The sequence below is a fragment of the Silurus meridionalis genome, chromosome 3, assembly GCF_014805685.1.
Source record: "Silurus meridionalis isolate SWU-2019-XX chromosome 3, ASM1480568v1, whole genome shotgun sequence".
Taxonomy (NCBI): Eukaryota; Metazoa; Chordata; class Actinopteri; order Siluriformes; family Siluridae; genus Silurus; species Silurus meridionalis.
In genome coordinates this window covers 32097716-32115683 of record NC_060886.1, presented here as the reverse complement: position 1 = coordinate 32115683, position 17968 = coordinate 32097716, and the positions used below count along the sequence as shown (strand labels likewise).

Below are 17968 nucleotides of genomic sequence, written 5' to 3'. Positions count from 1 at the left end.
TTTCACAAACCTCGTCCCGTCCTCAATGTTGGTGCCTGGATACACTCTCCTTTTTATTTTGGATATTGGGAAAACTCCCCATCCCTACAATTTATTTATAATTTTATTATCAGTGATGTAGACAGGCAGCTGCATGAAGGAGACCACATAGTCTCTATTTTGCAGTCTTTTGACCTCACACTTGGTTCCATTGATAACCAAACCGTCCAAGAGATACTCAGTGTCCTCTTATTGTCCCAGAGTGACCTAATACAACTATTTTGTTTGGGACGCACTGCGAGAATCCTCTCTTCACCAATCTGCTCTGTTAATCCTTTATTTATGTCTGATACTCCCATATCTTTCAGTTGTCCTGCCTCCACTGTCACTTCCTTCAGGTAAACTCTTTCCGCAGTTCCTTTTCTTTCTTTTTTATTGATTTTATTGGCATCTCGTCATCTTTTAACCAGTCCATTGTCTTGATGCGCTATCCATTGGGCCACAGAGCCCTACGTTGCACAGGGCTGTATTTTACTATCTCGTAACTGTTCATCTTAATGGCTGGCTCATAGTTTGTATAAAAGCACAGTTTTTTCCATTGCTAAAAAATACTATCAAGCTTTTAAAAGGGTCAGAGCAAAGCCTGCAATTCACCATTCAGAGCCCCAGAGAAACCATCTTATCCACTTGCAATGTTAAATCACAAGCCATAAAGTAATAGCTGGAAAACACTCAAGCGGAAGCAGCAAAGGACAACTGCATCAGGCACTGCTGGAATTCAAACTTAAGATCTCCTGTTTACTAGACAGGGACTTTAATCAACTAAACCACAGCACCTCAATGCAAGCTGGCAAATACTCAGCCAGCTGTTAAATGGAAATTCTTTGCTATTAGCTTTAGGGAAAAAATATTGCATGGACATATGCATTCGAGCTAACAGCTAATAAGGCAGAAGCATAGATTTGATTTTTGTCTTGATGCTAGTCCTACCATTAATTTGAGACTTGCTAAGGTCCTCAACATAAAATATGATCAAATACAAATATAGTTAAAATACATATCGACATACAATAACCATGCTATAGCAGTGGAAACTTTCTCTCTAATATCTGGTTATAGTCTCAACAAAGCACCAAAATTCTGTTATAATTAGCATGCAACACACAACTGCTGACAGCAATTGCTCTGAGGGTCCTACTCTTCCAGCAATAACAAAGCAGTGCTGCAACTAACAAACAATAGGCACCACTGTCCTTAGTGGTAGGAGCAATTGATCTTGATTGTTTGCTCTTGGACCCATGCATGTTGTATTTGTTTAATATTAAAGGTTTTTAAATCTTTTGTAGAACAATTGCTGTACCACTGGACTGTGCACTTTGGTTGTAAGAGGAAACTCTTGTAATCAAGAACTTGGAATCTGCCACTGCCTGCCAGTTGAATCAACACTAACAGTCTATAATTGTCCGTGCAGATGAGACTAAACACTTGTAGCTGTTTTACTTGATTTATGTTGCAGTTTGTCTGCCTGTAGAACCACTAGCAGTGATGAAGATTTCAAAAGAAAACTTGCCTCGTGTAAGGATTGAACTCACGACCTTCAGATTATGAGACTCACGCGTTACCTACTGCACTAACGAGGCGAGCTGTGTGAAGGCTGTTATTATGAGATACTGCTCTGAGAATGTATGACAATTAAGGCCCTGTTGCCTGTTGTTTATCTTCAGTGTAAGAAGATTTTTTTTACTTGATTTAGACCAACTGCTGTACCAATGTACTGTCCAATCTGACTGTAAGATATATCTATGTTATTACAAACCTCAGAATCTGAGATTACTATGGAGTTGTACCACCACAAACAGTTTGCTCATTGACAAAAAGGTCTATAATGTTTTGGGTTGAAATCACAGTGCAGTTGTACTCAATTTAGCTGATTTTTATTGCAGTTTGTATGGCCGTGGTACCACGCTTACAGCAATAAAAAAGGGGAGCTGCAACTAACCAACATTAAGCCCCACTGTCCTAAGTGGTATGAGCAGCTGATCTAGATCGTTTGCTCTTGGACCCAAGAAATGTTGTATTGGTTTCATGTAAGAGATTTTAAAATCATATTTTGAACAATTATTATACCATTGGACTGTTAACTTTGGATTTAAGACATACTCAATTCAATTCAATTCATTTTTATTTGTATAGCGCTTTTAACAATGAACATTGTCTCAAAGCAGCTTTACACAGATAATGTGGTGATTAAACGTAAATATGTTCTTTGTAAGTAAGTTTGTCCCTGATGAGCAACTGTGGCAAGGAAAAACTCCCCGAGATGGCATAAGGAAGAAACCTTGAGAGGAACCAGACTCAAGAGGGAACCCATCCTCATCTGGGTTGCACCAAATGTCCATTTGAAGCAGATATACAATGTTGCGGGGGTACAGTGATGACGATCAGAAGCAAACTGCACTCCCGAGTCAGTGCAGCAGACCGCCGACACCAACTACAGTCCAATCCGTCCTCAAAGCACCCGTTCTACTCTGGAATTACATGGAACCACCCAAGGTGTTGATGAGAGACCGTCCCAAGCTGCACAGAAGTGTGAAGATCCACTGAGGGGAGAGGGGCAGGAACAGTGGTCACTGGAACCTCAGGAGCATGTTTAACTCGACCGAGAGAGAGAGAGAGAGAGAGAGAGAGAGAGAGAGAGAGAGAGAGAGAGAGAGAGAGAGAGAGAGGGTGACGGGAAGAGAAGGATATGGATTATTAAGTGTCCCTATTGGTGTATTAAATTTAATGTCACTGTGCAGTTTGGACTCCGGCAAGACTCGCTATGGCAGCATAACTAAAAGGGAGAACCAGAAGGTAACACAGACACGAGGGATCTCTGGGATAAGAGACGACCCACCACACCACCGTCAACAAACCTGAGTGAACGTGTGAATGTGAGGGGATGACAGCATACAAATATACCAGTTCACCAAACACTCTATATCCATGTTCCCTCCAGATCTGTGCCTTTACCTAAGAAAAATCTACTGATAAAAGGCTTGACTGAATAAATAAGTTTTCAACCTCGACTTGAACACTGAGACTGTGTCCGAGTCCCGAACACTGGTTGGAAGGCTGTTCCATAACTGTGGGGCTTTATAAGAGAAAGATCTGCCCCCTGCTGTAGTCTTCATTATTTGAGGAACCAACAGATAGCCAGCACCTTTTGATCTAAGTATGCGTGGAGGATCATACTGGTACAGAAGTTCACTCAGATACTGTGGTGCGAGACCGTTAAGTGCTTTATACGTCAGTAGTAATATTTTATAATCAATGCGAGATTTGATTGGGAGCCAGTGTAGACTGATTAAAACAGGGGTGATGTGGTCATATTTCCTAGATCTAGTGAGGACTCTTGCTGCTGCATTCTGAACTAACTGAAGCTTATTTCTCCACTTACTCACACACCCAGACAGTAAAGCGTTACAGTAGTCTAATCTAGAAGTAACAAAAGCATGAACTAGTTTTTCTGCATCCTGTAACGACATCATATTTCTAATTTTAGCAATATTTCTAAGGTGAAAGAAGGCGATCCTGGTAATATTATTCACGTGAGACTCAAAGGAAAGACTCGGGTCAATAATCACACCAAGGTCTTTGACAGCCGTACACGCTGAAACAGAAACACCATCCAGAGATGCTACGTAATCGGAAAGTTTACTTCTAGCTGCATCTGGTCCTAGTAAAAGTACTTCCGTCTTATCTGAGTTGAGCAGAAGAAAGTTATTAAGCATCCACTGTCTAATGTCCTTTACACACTTCTCAACATTGTTAAGCTGATCTCGCTCATCTGGCTTTGCTGAAATATACAGCTGTGTGTCATCAGCATAGCAATGGAAGTGAATCCAATGTTTATGAATGATTTCACCAAGAGGCAGCATATATAAAGAGAAAAGCAGAGGGCCTAAGACAGATCCTTGAGGAACACCAAACTTGACCTCATAGAGTGTGGAGAACTCACCATTTACATCCACAAACTGATAGCGATCAGTCAAATAAGACCTGAGCCAAGAGAGAGCTGTTCCCTTTATTCCAACAACGTTCTCAAGTCTAGCAAGCAGTATAGTGTGATCAATGGTGTCAAAAGCTGCACTAAGGTCGAGCAAAACAAGTAAGGAAACAAAACCCTGATCAGAGGCCAATAACAGGTCATTTACCACCTTAACTAGCGCCGTCTCTGTGCTATGATGAGGCCGAAATCCTGACTGATACATTTCAAAAATGTTATTCATAAGCAGGTGTGAGCATAACTGCTGTGCTACAACCTTTTCTAAAATTTTGGATATAAAGGGGAGATTTGATATCAGTCTGTAGTTGGACAACTGACATGGGTCAAGGTCAGGTTTCTTAATAAGGGGGTGAATAACTGCCAGTTTGAAGGATTTAGGTACATAACCAGTGCTAATGGAAGAGTTAATTATTTTTAAAACAGGTTTAATTACCTCTGGAGCTATCTGTTTAAAGAAACTTGTAGGCAAGGGATCGAGAAGGCAGGTTGATGATTTTGATGAGGAGATTAATGAAATTAAGTCATTCTCATGAATAGGAGTGAAGCTTTGTAGTTGATTGTCTGCTATAATTACACTGCTGTCTACAGGGTTACTTGTAAAATAGTTTGGATTTATATTAACCGTCTGGATTTCTTGCCTGATGTTTCCAATTTTATTATTAAAAAAGTTCATGAAATCATTGCTACCTAATGATGGTGTGCATGTTAGCGCAGTGCTTTTATTCCCTGTTAATTTTGCTACCGTGCTGAATAAAAATCTAGGATTATGCTTGTTATTTTCTATGAGGGTGGAGAAATATGCTGATCTAGCAGCACTAAGAGATTTTCTATAATTTAAGAGGCTCTCCTTCCAGGCTATTTGAAATACTGTTAATTTTGTTTGACGCCATTTACGTTCTAATTTTCGAGTGGTCTGTTTTAAGGTGCGCGTATAATCATTATACCACTGTGCTAATTTTTTCTCCCTGATCATTTTGGTCATTTTGGTCTTAAGGGGAGCTACATCATCTAGAGTGTAACGTAACGTTGTTTCTAGATGCTCAGTGGCCCAGTCGAGCTCTGCGAGGTCTGACGGAGATCTATCTAATATCGTAATTTCGGGAAGATTAATAATAAAACGTGCTGCTGTAGCTGACGTGAAAGTACGCTTAACACGGTAGCGTGGTGAGGTAGTAATGCAATGACTTAGGCAAATTTTAAACGAGATTAGATAATGGTCTGAAATAGCTTCAGACTGTGGAATTATGACTAAGTTTTTTATTTTTAATCCAAATGTTAACAACAAATCGAGAGTGTGTCCACCACTATGAGTGGGTCCTATAACATTCTGATTGATTCCAACTGAATCTAGAATGGACACAACTGCTGCTCTTAAGGAGTCTTCCTGATTATCAAAATGAATATTAAAGTCACCAACAATTAATGCTTTGTCTAAAGAACTAGCTACATTTGTAATGAAATCTGCAAATTCTATCAGAAAATCAGAGTAGGGCCCTGGGGGTCTATAAATAATAATTAGTGGAATTAACTGACTTGACCTGCTTTCGAACACTGAATATTTTATGTTGGTGTAAAGAACTTCAAATGTTTTACATTTTTGTTTAGTCTTTTGTGTGACGTTTAGATTATTATTATAAATAGCTGCTACTCCACCTCCTCTGCCATTTAGACGGGGTTGATGTATGTAACTATACCCAGGAGGACTCGCCTCATTTAATGCTACATATTCATTCGATTTAATCCATGTTTCTGTCAAACACATTATATTAAACTCCTGGTCGGTAATAATTTCGTTTATAGTAAGCGCTTTTGGCGTGAGAGATCTAATATTCAACAATCCTATCTTTAGATCAGAGGTGCTGGCTGTGCGTTCAGTCCTATTTAATTTAATGTTAATTAGGTTACTAAAACAGACTTTCTGATAATTCCTATATTTTGGTTTTGCTCGGGGGACAGACACAGTCTCAATTTGGTGGATCCTGAGTGACGACTCTGTGCAGCTAGCAGACGGTCGGTTTAGCCTGTCTGTCTGCTCCCTGGCCTTGGCTCTAGACAGTCACTTGTTAACTAGTGCTGTTCTGAGACTATGACCTATACTACAAGAAATGAGAGCAGCACCTTCCCGGGTGGGATGGATACCGTCCCGCCCTAACAGGCCAGCCTTGCCCTCAAAAATAATGAAACATTACATACCCATGTAATCAACACCTCAGAATCCACAATTGCCTGGCAGTTGAATCAACACAAGCAGTCTATAAATGGTTATGCCAATGAGACAAAACAGTTGTGCCCATGTTCCTAATCTTTGCTAATCAGAAGATAAGTGTGGGCTTTGGATGTGTGAGCACAAAGTATGGAATGATTCTGTGTCAGGAATATGTGTTGGAACATCCGATTAGGGTACAGCAACGTTTTGTTCAAACGAGTAGAACCATGTGGAACAAGAGGAGATTTTTTTTGAAAACCACAACCGACAAAGCATTTCGGTTTAGTACGAGAAGCACGGACATGCCACATGCAATGTGGCTCTTAAATCTACCTGGTGCACAATAAAAGTTACTAGAGAGACAAGTGGAAAAACACAACGACTCTGGTTGGACTCGAAACCAGAACCTTTGAATAGCTCTACCGCTGAGTCTAGCAGTCCAATGCGCTATCCATTGAGCCCTACAGTGCACAGGGCTGTATTTTACTATCTTGTAACTGTTCATCTTAATGGCTGGCTCATAGTTTGTAGAAAAGCACAGTTTTATCCATTGCTAAAAATACTATGATGCTTTTAAAAGGGTCAGAGCAAAGCCTGCAATTCACCATTCAGTGCCCCAGAGAAACCATCTTATCCACTTGCAATGTTAAATCTCAAGCCATGAAGAAAACACTGGAAGGCACTCAAGAAGAAGCAGCAAAGGACAACTGTAACAGGCACTGCTGGGATTTGAACCCAGGATCTCCTGTTTACAAGACAGGCACTTTAACCAACTAAGCCACAGCGCCACGATGCCGCACAGTGACTACTCAGCCAGCTGTTGTAATTCTTTGCTCTTAGATTTAGAAAAAAAATATTGCATGGACATATGCATTCAAACTAACAGCTAATAAGGCAGAAGCATAGATTTGATTTTTGTCTTGATGCTAGTTCTACCATTAATTTGAGACTTGCTAAGGTCCTCAACATAAAATATGGTCAAGTACAAATATAGTTAAATATAGTTATAAGATACATATCGACAAACAATAGCCATGCCATAGCAGTGAAAACGTTCTATCTAATATCTGGTCATAGTTTTAACAAACCACCAAAATTCTGTTGAAATTAGCATGCAACACACAACTGTTGACAGCAATTGCTCTGAGGGTCCTACTCTTCCAGCAATAACAAAGCAGTGCTGCAACTAACAAACATTAGGCACCACTGTCCACAGTAGCAATTGATCTCGAATGTTTACTCTTGGACCCATTCATGTTGTATTTGTATATGACCCATACATTAATTGTACATCTAATTGTGGTTCCTTTTGGACTAACTAAAAAACAGGAATAAAAGGAATAAAAGGAATAAAAGGAATAAAAGGAATAAAAGGAATAAAAGGAATAAAAGGATTAGGCATCGAGGGAGAAGAGAATAAAATATTTAAATATGCGGATGACACAACGCCATTGGTCAAAAATCTGGTGAAAAAAGCAATGCAAACGGTACAAAAGTTCTGCAGGAGATCAGGAGCCAAAATAAATTATGATAAAACGGTATACATGAGATTCAGAAGGGCTGCGTTTTTAATGGATCATTTTACTTTTATGGAAGCAAAAGAAATAAAGATTTTAGGAGTTTTAATGAGGAGGGATGAAAAGACAGCAGAAGAAATAATGTTAGTTCTTAACATTTTAATGATTTCTAATCTATGGTATATTTTATACACATCAGCTGTGCCATTGTGGGCAGAAAGAAGGCTAAAAAAAGTTTTTTAGATCTTTTCTGGGAAGGGAAGCCCGCAAGAATTGCATACAACACCTTAATGGGAGCAATAGGGAAGGAAGGATTGGGGTTAATAGATGTGGAACAAATACAAATAAATGAAAATGATAAAAAAGTACATGGATGAATAAAGCAACGCGTCATGTAAAGCAACAATGGGGTTTTTCTTAAACAAGTGAAGCAACTTCGAACTTGGAGACAACATATTGTGGATGAAAACAAAGAATTACATAACAGAGGGGTTTCTAAACTTTTATAAAGAACTGTTGAGGGCCTGGGCAAATTTTTTGACTCATGTACATTTTATTTGCTTTCATGCTTAATTTAAGGATAAACATCTACTGTGGTGAATAAATTGTGATAAAAGTTTAACTTAAATAGCAGAAAAGGCATATAAGCAAACAAACAAACAAAAATAAATTGCCATTTGAATCAGCAATTCTCGTCTACGGTCATACCACTCTGAGACCGCTCGATCTCGTCTGATCTCGGAAGCTCGCTTGTGCGCTGTGTGTCTTGTAATGACAGCTAATCAGTGCAAGATCTTCCATTTCTTTCTCAGCCAATGGCGCCACTGGTTAGCGCTTTCAGTTGTTAACCAAAAGGACCAGCCAAACCCACCCAGGGACGTTCTGGCTTTTGTTAGACACCAAGCACTGAGTGGACTGAGTGACTGTTGCTGGCAGGGTGGTGCATCTGGGACAGATACTTTGAGGGTTTCTTTTTTAGCCAATGTTTGTCAGAGACACTGTTCAATTCTCAATGCTTCTTTTAAGGTGAAACTATGACGAACTATAAAAGAATAATAAAGACATCTCTTCATTTCCATTTACTTACTTCAGCATTGCTGTGATGGCCGAGAGGTTAAGGCGTTGGACTCGAAACTTTCGGCTTTAAGTTAAAGTGTTGTACGAACCCTCTTATTGCTAAGTGTATAATGAGTTAATGCTTTCATCCAAATATAAACCGCACCCACTGAATGTTACAAAGATTTTCATTTTGAACATAAATAAGCCGCACCTGTCTATAAGCTGCAGTTGCCTACATTGAAACGAATGAACTTTACACAGGCTTTAATGAAAGACAGTGTCTGTTACACGGCTTGTATCTAAACAGTAGCCTACTAAGAAAGTCATTGGTCACTGTCTTCCTCCTTCCTTTCACAACAATTTCTCTCAGGAGTTTATCTTTTGGCATCATCGTGCGTTTAAAAATCACCATCGGTGAAGCTTTTCTCCCGATGCCGTGCAGCTCAGAACACAGTTGAAGTGCATTTTTTCATGCCCGGTTGTTTTCAGTGTAACGTCGCCTTTCCTGTTGACAGTGCGAGTGAGCGGCAGGTCAAACGTCAGAGGAACCTCATGCATATTTATGATTCAGTGAGAGCGCACCCGATTTGATATAAAGAATTTTATTGGTTCACCTGAACACGTTCGGCAATTTCATTGGTCTAATGTTATGGGACTCAGTTTTTTGGCTTGAAGCTTGTGAAACCGAGAAAAACACAGAAAAAATCCATAAATTAGCCGTTTCATTGTTTAAGCCGCGGGGTTGAAAGCGTGGGAAAAAAGTAGCAGCTTATAGTCCGGAAAATACGGTATTATATCATGATACTGCATCACTTCTCATGTTACTGTCTCCTAGATTTGTGGATTTGTAGCGTTTATTGTGTGATTTAAATGTTGTTATCTGGCAATATGGGGAGTAATACAAACAGACACACACACACTATAATGGTTAGATGCAGTCTCAATATCAACACTAGAAATATCATCTAGAATTATTTCTACAATTTAGGGGCACTCAATGTAAATGTGATGTAAGTGATGGAGACCAATTTCACAGTGCCAAATGCATCCCATGCCTAATTCTGCCATGTATCCAGACATCGCACCATTTAGCCAATGCCGTGTTCTTTCAACACCATTTCCCCTAGTAGTGGTCTGGTATTTCTAGGAGACGTCGCGAAAACATGATTTTTGTTTCGGGGAATAACATATGGGCCTCTCTGATGTCTGATTTCATTCGCCACATCAGATAAAACCTGTTAGTGCCCAGAACTCCGAGCAGTTCCCGCTGAGGTGAATAATCATTAGATCTGAGTCATAGCAAGTGGTGGCTCGTTTCTGACGGAGAAGCGACAACAGGTCCTCCCATCTTCTCCCTCCTTTTCCATCCCAGGTGATGTCACAGTCCAGGCCCAGATTCTCGTCCAGCCTGTGTGCTGACAAATACGCTTGCAGTCTCACGATTTTGAGCTTCGGATGATCCAGACTTGTGGTGTACTGATGTCATTCATGGTGGAAATCTGTCCCTTACAATCCAAAATGTGTGTATTTATAGTAATTCCTGGCGAGACCAGGTGAAATCTGATTGGTTCATGGAAGATTGTTTTTTCTGTCCTGTCACTCATCTCTGATCAGTGTTAAAATCACTGCATTCTCTGAGTCGGTTTAGTTGAAATGCATTATGAACTTTATTTGTGGTCACATAAGCATTGAAAATGGATAGTTATTTGTGTGTGTGTATATGTGGGTTAAAAAAAATCCACTGTCAATAATCCATAGAGAAGTGTTTGACTTGTGAATGTAGGCGCTGCTCTACGAGTTTTTGGGCAACGCTGTTATTGGACCATTTTTAGGCATGATCATCAGAGCGTTTATTGATTGGCTGGCTCGTCTCCTATCAATACGGAAGAGCAAGGAGCCCTTCAGACAGGACCTTTTTTAATGAGTAAAGAAGTGTTTTTGTCAATCGAGTGTTAACTGCTTGTATCTAATTTGATAAAGTTCTATATGAATATTATTTATTGACTTTTACTTTAAATTCAGATGTTCAGTCGTAAGTAAACAGTAACTTTTTATAAGATCCTTGTAGTATCTTTATATTCATTTATATGATCTTTGCTTGGCGTATTATTTCTTGAAAACATTAAAATTACATATACAATTTCCATTTTTGTCGGTATTTGAATTATGGTTTAGTTTTGAAACTGATCAGGTGACCCTAACCCTACAGCTATTAGCGTTCATATGCTAACTAGCTAACGAGTCATTCGCCTCATCTAATTTAAAGTTATCACCATTTTGTAGTAAAATGCATTCAAATAACATTATACCTATTCTTCATACAAATATGTGTCTGTTTTTGTGGGGTTTTTGTAAAATTGTACCTTTTTATTCCGTCTAGTCAAAACAGTGTCTACATGGTCTATAGATCAAAGCGCGTCAGCCTCTTTGTGCTACGACAAAACTGTAGAATGTGCAGAGGTGTACAGTTTCAGCTCTAAGATCTACTGCTCAAAATTTTATATAAATTATGTCAAAATTATACAAAAAGCCTACACACACACACACACACACACACACACACACACACACACACACACACACACACCATTGTAAGATAGTTCATCTTTAAAGTAATTTAATTTATTTTACTTTTTCAGATCACTGATTCTATACCTTGTGACCCAGATATTTGAGGTAATTTCACAATGTAAATGTGATGTAAGTGATGGAGACCAATTTCACAGTGCCAAATGCATCCCATGCCTAATTCTGCCATGTATCCAGACATCACACCATTTAGCCAATACCGTGTTCTTTCAACACCATTTCCGCTAGTAGTGGTCTGGTATCTCTAGGAGACGTCGCGAAAACATGATTTTTGTTTCGGGGAATAACATATGGGCCTCTCTGATGTCTGATTTTATCCGCCACATCAGATCAAGCCTGTTAGTGCCCAGAACTCCGAGCAGTTCCTGCTGAGGTGAATAATCATTAGATCTAAGTCATAGCAAGTGGTGGCTTGTTTCTGATGGAGAAGCGACAACAGGTCCTCCCATCTTCTCCCTCCTTTTCCATCCCAGGTGATGTCACAGTCCAGGCCCAGATTCTCGTCCAGCCTGTGTGCTGACAAATACGCTTGCAGTCTCATGATTATCGAGCTTCCGATGATCCAGACTTGTGGTGTACTGATGTCATTCATGGTGGAAATCTGTCCCTTACAATCCAAAATGTGTGTATTTATAGTAATTCCTGGCGAGACCAGGTGAAATCTGATTGGTTCATGGAACATTGTTTTTGTGAAATCACTCCATTCTCAGAGTCGGTTTAGTTGAAATGTATTATGAACTTTATTTGTCATCACATAAGCATTGAAAATGGATAGTTATTTGTATGTGTATATGTGTGTTTAAAAAAAAATCCACTGTCACTAATCGAGAAATGTCTTGTAAACCTTAAGTTATACTCCATAGAGAAATGTTTAACTTGTGAATGTAGGCGCTGCTCTACGCATTTTTAGGCAACGCTTATATTGGACCATTTTGAGGTATGATCATCAGAGCGTTTATTGATTGGCTGGCTCGTCTCCTATCAATACGGAGCAGCACAGAGCCCTTTAGACAGGACCTTTTTTTTAATGAGTAAAGAAGTGTTTTTGTCACTCGAGTTTTAACTGCTTGTATCTAATTTGATAAAGTTCTATATGAATATTATTTATTGACTTTTACTTTAAATTCAGATGTTCAGTCGTAAGTAAACAGTAACTCTTTATAAGATCCTTGTAGTATCTTTATATTCATTTATATGATCTTTGCTTGGCGTATAATTTCTTGAAAACATTAAAATGACATATACAATTTCCCTTTTTGTTGGTATTTGAATTATGGTTTAGTTTTGAAACTGATCAGGTGACCCTAACCCTACAGCTATTAGCGTACATATGCTAACTAGCTAACGAGTCATACGCCTCATCTAATTGAAAGTTATCACCATTTTGTAGTAAAATGCATTCAAATAACTTTATACCTATTCTTCATACAAATATGTGTCCGTTTTTGTGGGTTTTTTGTAAAATTTTACCTTTTTATTCCGTCTAGTCAAAACAGTGTCTACATGGTCTATAGATCAAAGCGTGTTAGCCTCTTTGTGCTACGACAAAACTGTAGGATGTGCAGAGGTGTACAGTTTCAGCTCTAAGATCTACTGCTCAAAATTTTATCAAATTATGTCAAAATTATACAAAAGCCTACACACACACACACCGTTGTAAGATAGTTCATCTATAAAGTAATTTAATTTATTTTACTTTTTCAGATCACTGATTCTATACCTTGTGACCCAGATATTTGAGGTAATTTCACAATTTTAATCTTTTTAAGAGTAAAATATCAGCGCTTTAGATTTGGCCAATTAGTATAACTGATCCCCGTTAAAGTGTGAACATAAAACTTAATACTGTTATGTTTAATAGGGAAAAAATATTAAATATGTGTTGTGACTTCAGTATATTTGATTCTGTATTAGATTACAGCTCCTTGATGATTCCAGCAGACCTCGTCAGGTATTTTTTAATTTTTTGTATTAATGATATAAAATGGCCAGCTAACTTTTTTTTATGTTAAAAGAATTATATGATTTTCTTTTTCGTTGCATTTTATTACTTAGTTTTGCAGCTATATTTAGAGTATTCCAGATTGGTAATTTTGATTTTTCTGTAGGTGAGTTTTAATTATTTAGATTAAATTAGTGTAGTATTGAATGTATTAGTTTAGGTTATTATATATTGTAGGTCATATTATCAGCAGCTTGTTGTCGTTGCTGTAATTAGACTTTTTTCAGGTTTCATCTAATAACTCCAAAGTGACGCTTTTTACGTACGTGTCAAAGTCATTAATTACCTTGTTAATAGTTGTGAGTTATATTTTTGTAAGACTTAAATGACCCTAAATATGATTTGTACTTTTAATAACATGTTACATTTGGGAAGTTTTTATATAAGAGATCAGAATTTGCTGATACAATAAATACACAAAAAAGAAGAAAAGAAAAAAGTTAATTGTTGTGTGTTTTTAAGACAATTTTTTTGTGTCTTAAATAAATCCATGTGTACCACATAAACTACAAACTACAAAGAATGTTAACCCTCTTTACTATTTCTAAACTTTAATGTCTAATCTCCAGGCTGCTAAGGGCCGTAGGGAAAAGCTGGACCTGGCAGATGTGCAGAGCATCCCAACAACCACAGTTAAGGAAATAATGCCAAATCTTATTTGGTTTTGATGGATAACAGAAATATAATCAGACTTTGATGAAATAACATTGGAGAAAAAAATCATGTGTTATCAGAGAGGCAATGGAGAAAAACAGCATTTATCAACAATCCCCAGTGACACAGAGGACAAAAGTGTTTGCTCCGACATCCAACAGGTGATTGTTTCCACCATAATAGGTATATGAAGTAAAATAAAACTCCACATAGCTGGTATTGTTTACATTTTTCATGATTAACAGTTTAATTGTCTTGGCTAAAATGTAATACAGATGTACTCATTACTCAGTGGTGGAATGGATTACTCACTATTTATTTATTTATTTATTTATTTATTTATTTAATTATTTATTATTATTTATACTTGACCAGACTACACACTTTAACTGCTGTTTTTTGCATCTTTTACTGTATTATACTGTTTACATGCTGTGTTTTTTGCACCTTTCACTGTATTATATTACACTGTTTACATGCTGTTTTTTGCACCTCTTGACTGCTGCTGTTTTTTGCACTACATTGTTCTGTTTATATTCACTCGGAAATCGTTTATCCAGTTCTCCTCGCACAGTACTGTATAATCAAAGTATACAGTAGGTTTACTGGTCGGCGCTATATTGGGTTTTGTGTTGTCTTGTGTTGTCTGTCTGCACTGTTTTTTGTCTGCACTGTTTGCACTAGGTTGCTGTTTAGTGTAGCACCAGGGTTCCGGGGGAACGTTGTCTCGTTGACTTGACCTGACTTGCTTAAATCTGATTAGCAGAGAGGTGGACATCGATTAAGATCACATATAAGGTCATACATATGAGGATCGCTTCAGAGTGAAGAAAATTAAAACGTCTTTCAAAATCCTTTCACTTCAAGATCTGCATGTGGTCAGTACATGGTTGAAGAGAAGAAATGCTGGAACACAGGTCTTTAACACTGCAGCAGCACGTTTTGAAGTTAACCTTGTAGATAATTAAAACGCCAACAAAATACATCCATGACTTTTGCGTGTTCATTATTCGGCCTACACATGGTCACCAAAGCAAAAGTCTAGGTTTTATTTGAGATCACTGGCTTGAACACTTGTTTTGTTATCATGATAGCTGAGCATGGTCTCTGACTGAATCCTTTACATTGTAATCCAAATTCAATTGAAGCTTCATCTGATATTGACAAGAACCCCACAGGGTTTCCCAGCACCGTTTGGAAGCTAGAAGAGTAGATCCGAGCCACTCTTTGCCACAAGATGTGAGTCCCAACTTGGCTGCTTGCAGTGAGCAGAGTGGCGCAGCAGAAGCGTGCTGGGCCCATAACCCAGAGGTCGATGGATCGAAACCATCCTCTGCTAACTGTTATCTGTTTAATACCTCAGTCCCATTCCTCAATGCAAATCTGAACACATAATGCCATTGAGGTATCTGAATTCGGTGTTCAGCATCTTCCTATATGCACATTTTCAGCTAGCCTAAGGACAGTTAGGCCTAAGTCATACATTTAATAAATGCCACATAGTTTTATATGAGCCCCTTTTCATTGGGAATAGGGTTAAGCATGTAGTGCTCCTATGTGAATAGCAGAGAGGAGTACATGGGTGAAAAGGACAAATGCTGGATTCGAATGACCTGCCTGGAGGCGTGGGTTCGAATCCCACTTCTGACAGATGGGCAACCTTGTTGGTCAGTTTTTTTTTAACTGAGCCCATGCAGCGGAGACTTGTTGAGTTGATACTGGTTGCTGGACTCTTCCTTTTGGCCTTTATTAGCAGCTGCTCTATCTTTCATTGTCCAATGTGGAGACTTTGAAGTTGTCCAAAGTGTAGTCTGTCTCATCAAATAAACATTAGTACATTATAACCCTCCTATAACATGTTACCAAACTTTGTCAATTTGCTCTAGCTGAAAAAAAGATAACTCTGCAAATAGTGACTAAGATGTATTCACAATTCAAGTTTCAGTGACACCTCAAATAATGTCACAGTCAAAGTATGTTTGAACTAATGATATTTGCATGGGAGGATCATGGCAATATCTTTTGGGTTCAAACAAAGACGACTACTGTCAGAGCCATTGGTTGGTCAAAATGAACACCATAAAGGATGCTTACCACAGTGAGACTAAACCATAATTTGCTAATGTATGGGTAAGACTTGTAAAGCATGTGGAAATGTCAAAACCTGTACTCTGTGCAAGAAAAAAAATCTCAAAAAAATTTTGACATCAAGGGAAGAGTCAAACAAGCTTTGGATTATGCCACAACCTAGAATCAGTCAGCCGTTGGCTTTTTAACGCCCGAACAGGGACTTGAACTCTGGACCCTCGGATTAAAAGTCTGATGCTCTACCGACTGAGCTATCCGGGATCTGCTAAGGTGCCTTCTTCGAACCTAGAACAGTTGCGACACCTGGGCTCAATAAAATACTTGTCTCTGTGCTGGCTCAGAGGGGGCGAATCTCATGAGTTTCTTTAATCTTTTTCCAATAGTTTAATGTGCCTTTTTTGCAAGACGCCCACCATGAAGGTTATCCCCTTTTTCATGTCCAACATCAGTAATCAAGGATGCAGGCTAGTTGAAAAATGTGACTATGTATAACTCACATAAAAAGCACCTTAAAAGCTCCTTTGCCAATCTTTGTCCATAGTCTTATATATAGCATTTGCTTTTTGAAAACTAACTTTACATTTCATCACTGACCAAATGACTGACACTGAGTTCATTATTTCACTGTATAGTGTAACAGATTGTTTCCTTTACATATGAAATGTAACTGCTGAATCTTACTTACACCAACAATCAGGGACTTGAAATGCGGAAAATTTCAGAGCCTGCAACCTGACCGTCAGACTCAATTTGTCATTTCAACCGCAATTAGATAAATGCAAAGCCTTCTCTGGACCTTGAGGCTGGCAAAAACAGCCCCTCGGACCTCGTGGCGCAACGGTAGCGCGTCTGACTCCAGATCAGAAGGTTGCGTGTTCGAATCACGTCGAGGTCATGGTTGCTGGACTCTTTCTTTTGGCCTTTATTAGCAGCTGCTCTATCTTTGATTGTCCAATGTGGAGACTTTGAATTTGTCCAAAGTGTAGTCTGTTTCATCAAATTAACGTTAGTACATTATAACCCTCCTATAACATGTTACCAAACTTTGTCAATTTGCTCCTGCTGAAAAAAAGATAACTCTGCAAATAGTGACTAAGATGTATTCACAATTCAAGTTTCAGTGACACCTCAAATAATGTCACAGTCAAAGTATGTTTGAACTAATGATATTTGCATGGGAGGATCATGGCAATATCTTTTGGGTTCAAACAAAGACGACTACTGTCAGAGCCATTGGTTGGTCAAAATGAACACCATAAAGGATGCTTACCACAGTGAGACTAAACCATAATTTGCTAATGTATGGGTAAGACTTGTAAAGCATGTGGAAATGTCAAAACCTGTACTCTGTGCAAGAAAAAAAATCTCAAAAAAATTTTGACATCAAGGGAAGAGTCAAACAAGCTTTGGATTATGCCACAACCTAGAATCAGTCAGCCGTTGGCTTTTTAACGCCCGAACAGGGACTTGAACCCTGGACCCTCAGATTAAAAGTCTGATGCTCTACCGACTGAGCTATCCGGGCTCTGCTAAGGTGCCTTCTTCGAACCTAGAACAGTTGCGACACCTGGGCTCAATAAAATACTTGTCTCTGTGCTGGCTCAGAGGGGGCGAATCTCATGAGTTTCTTGAATCTTTTTCCAATAGTTTAATGTGCCTTTTTTGTAAGACGCCCACCATGAAGGTTATCCCCTTTTTCATGTCCAACATCAGTAATCAAGGATGCAGGCTAGTTAAAAAATGTGACTATGTATAACTCACATAAAAAGCACCTTAAAAGCTCCTTTGCCAATCTTTGTCCATAGTCTTATATATAGCATTTGCTT

General features: G+C 38.6%; 5 non-coding genes across 5 annotated transcripts; 1 reads left to right on the top strand and 4 right to left on the bottom strand.

Annotated features, from left to right (window-relative positions):
* Positions 1-1546: 1546 nt before the first annotated feature.
* Positions 1547-1619, bottom strand: trnam-cau. The gene has a single exon. It is a non-coding gene; the product is annotated as a tRNA-Met (tRNA).
* A 5328-nt stretch (positions 1620-6947) lies between these two features.
* On the bottom strand, positions 6948-7021 carry trnat-ugu. Its single transcript has one exon. It is a non-coding gene; the product is annotated as a tRNA-Thr (tRNA).
* Positions 7022-16330: 9309 nt separating this feature from the next.
* trnak-uuu lies at positions 16331-16403 on the bottom strand. Its single transcript has one exon. It is a non-coding gene; the product is annotated as a tRNA-Lys (tRNA).
* Positions 16404-16965: 562 nt separating this feature from the next.
* On the top strand, positions 16966-17037 carry trnaw-cca. The gene has a single exon. It is a non-coding gene; the product is annotated as a tRNA-Trp (tRNA).
* Positions 17038-17594: 557 nt separating this feature from the next.
* On the bottom strand, positions 17595-17667 carry trnak-uuu. Its single transcript has one exon. It is a non-coding gene; the product is annotated as a tRNA-Lys (tRNA).
* Positions 17668-17968: the final 301 nt, after the last annotated feature.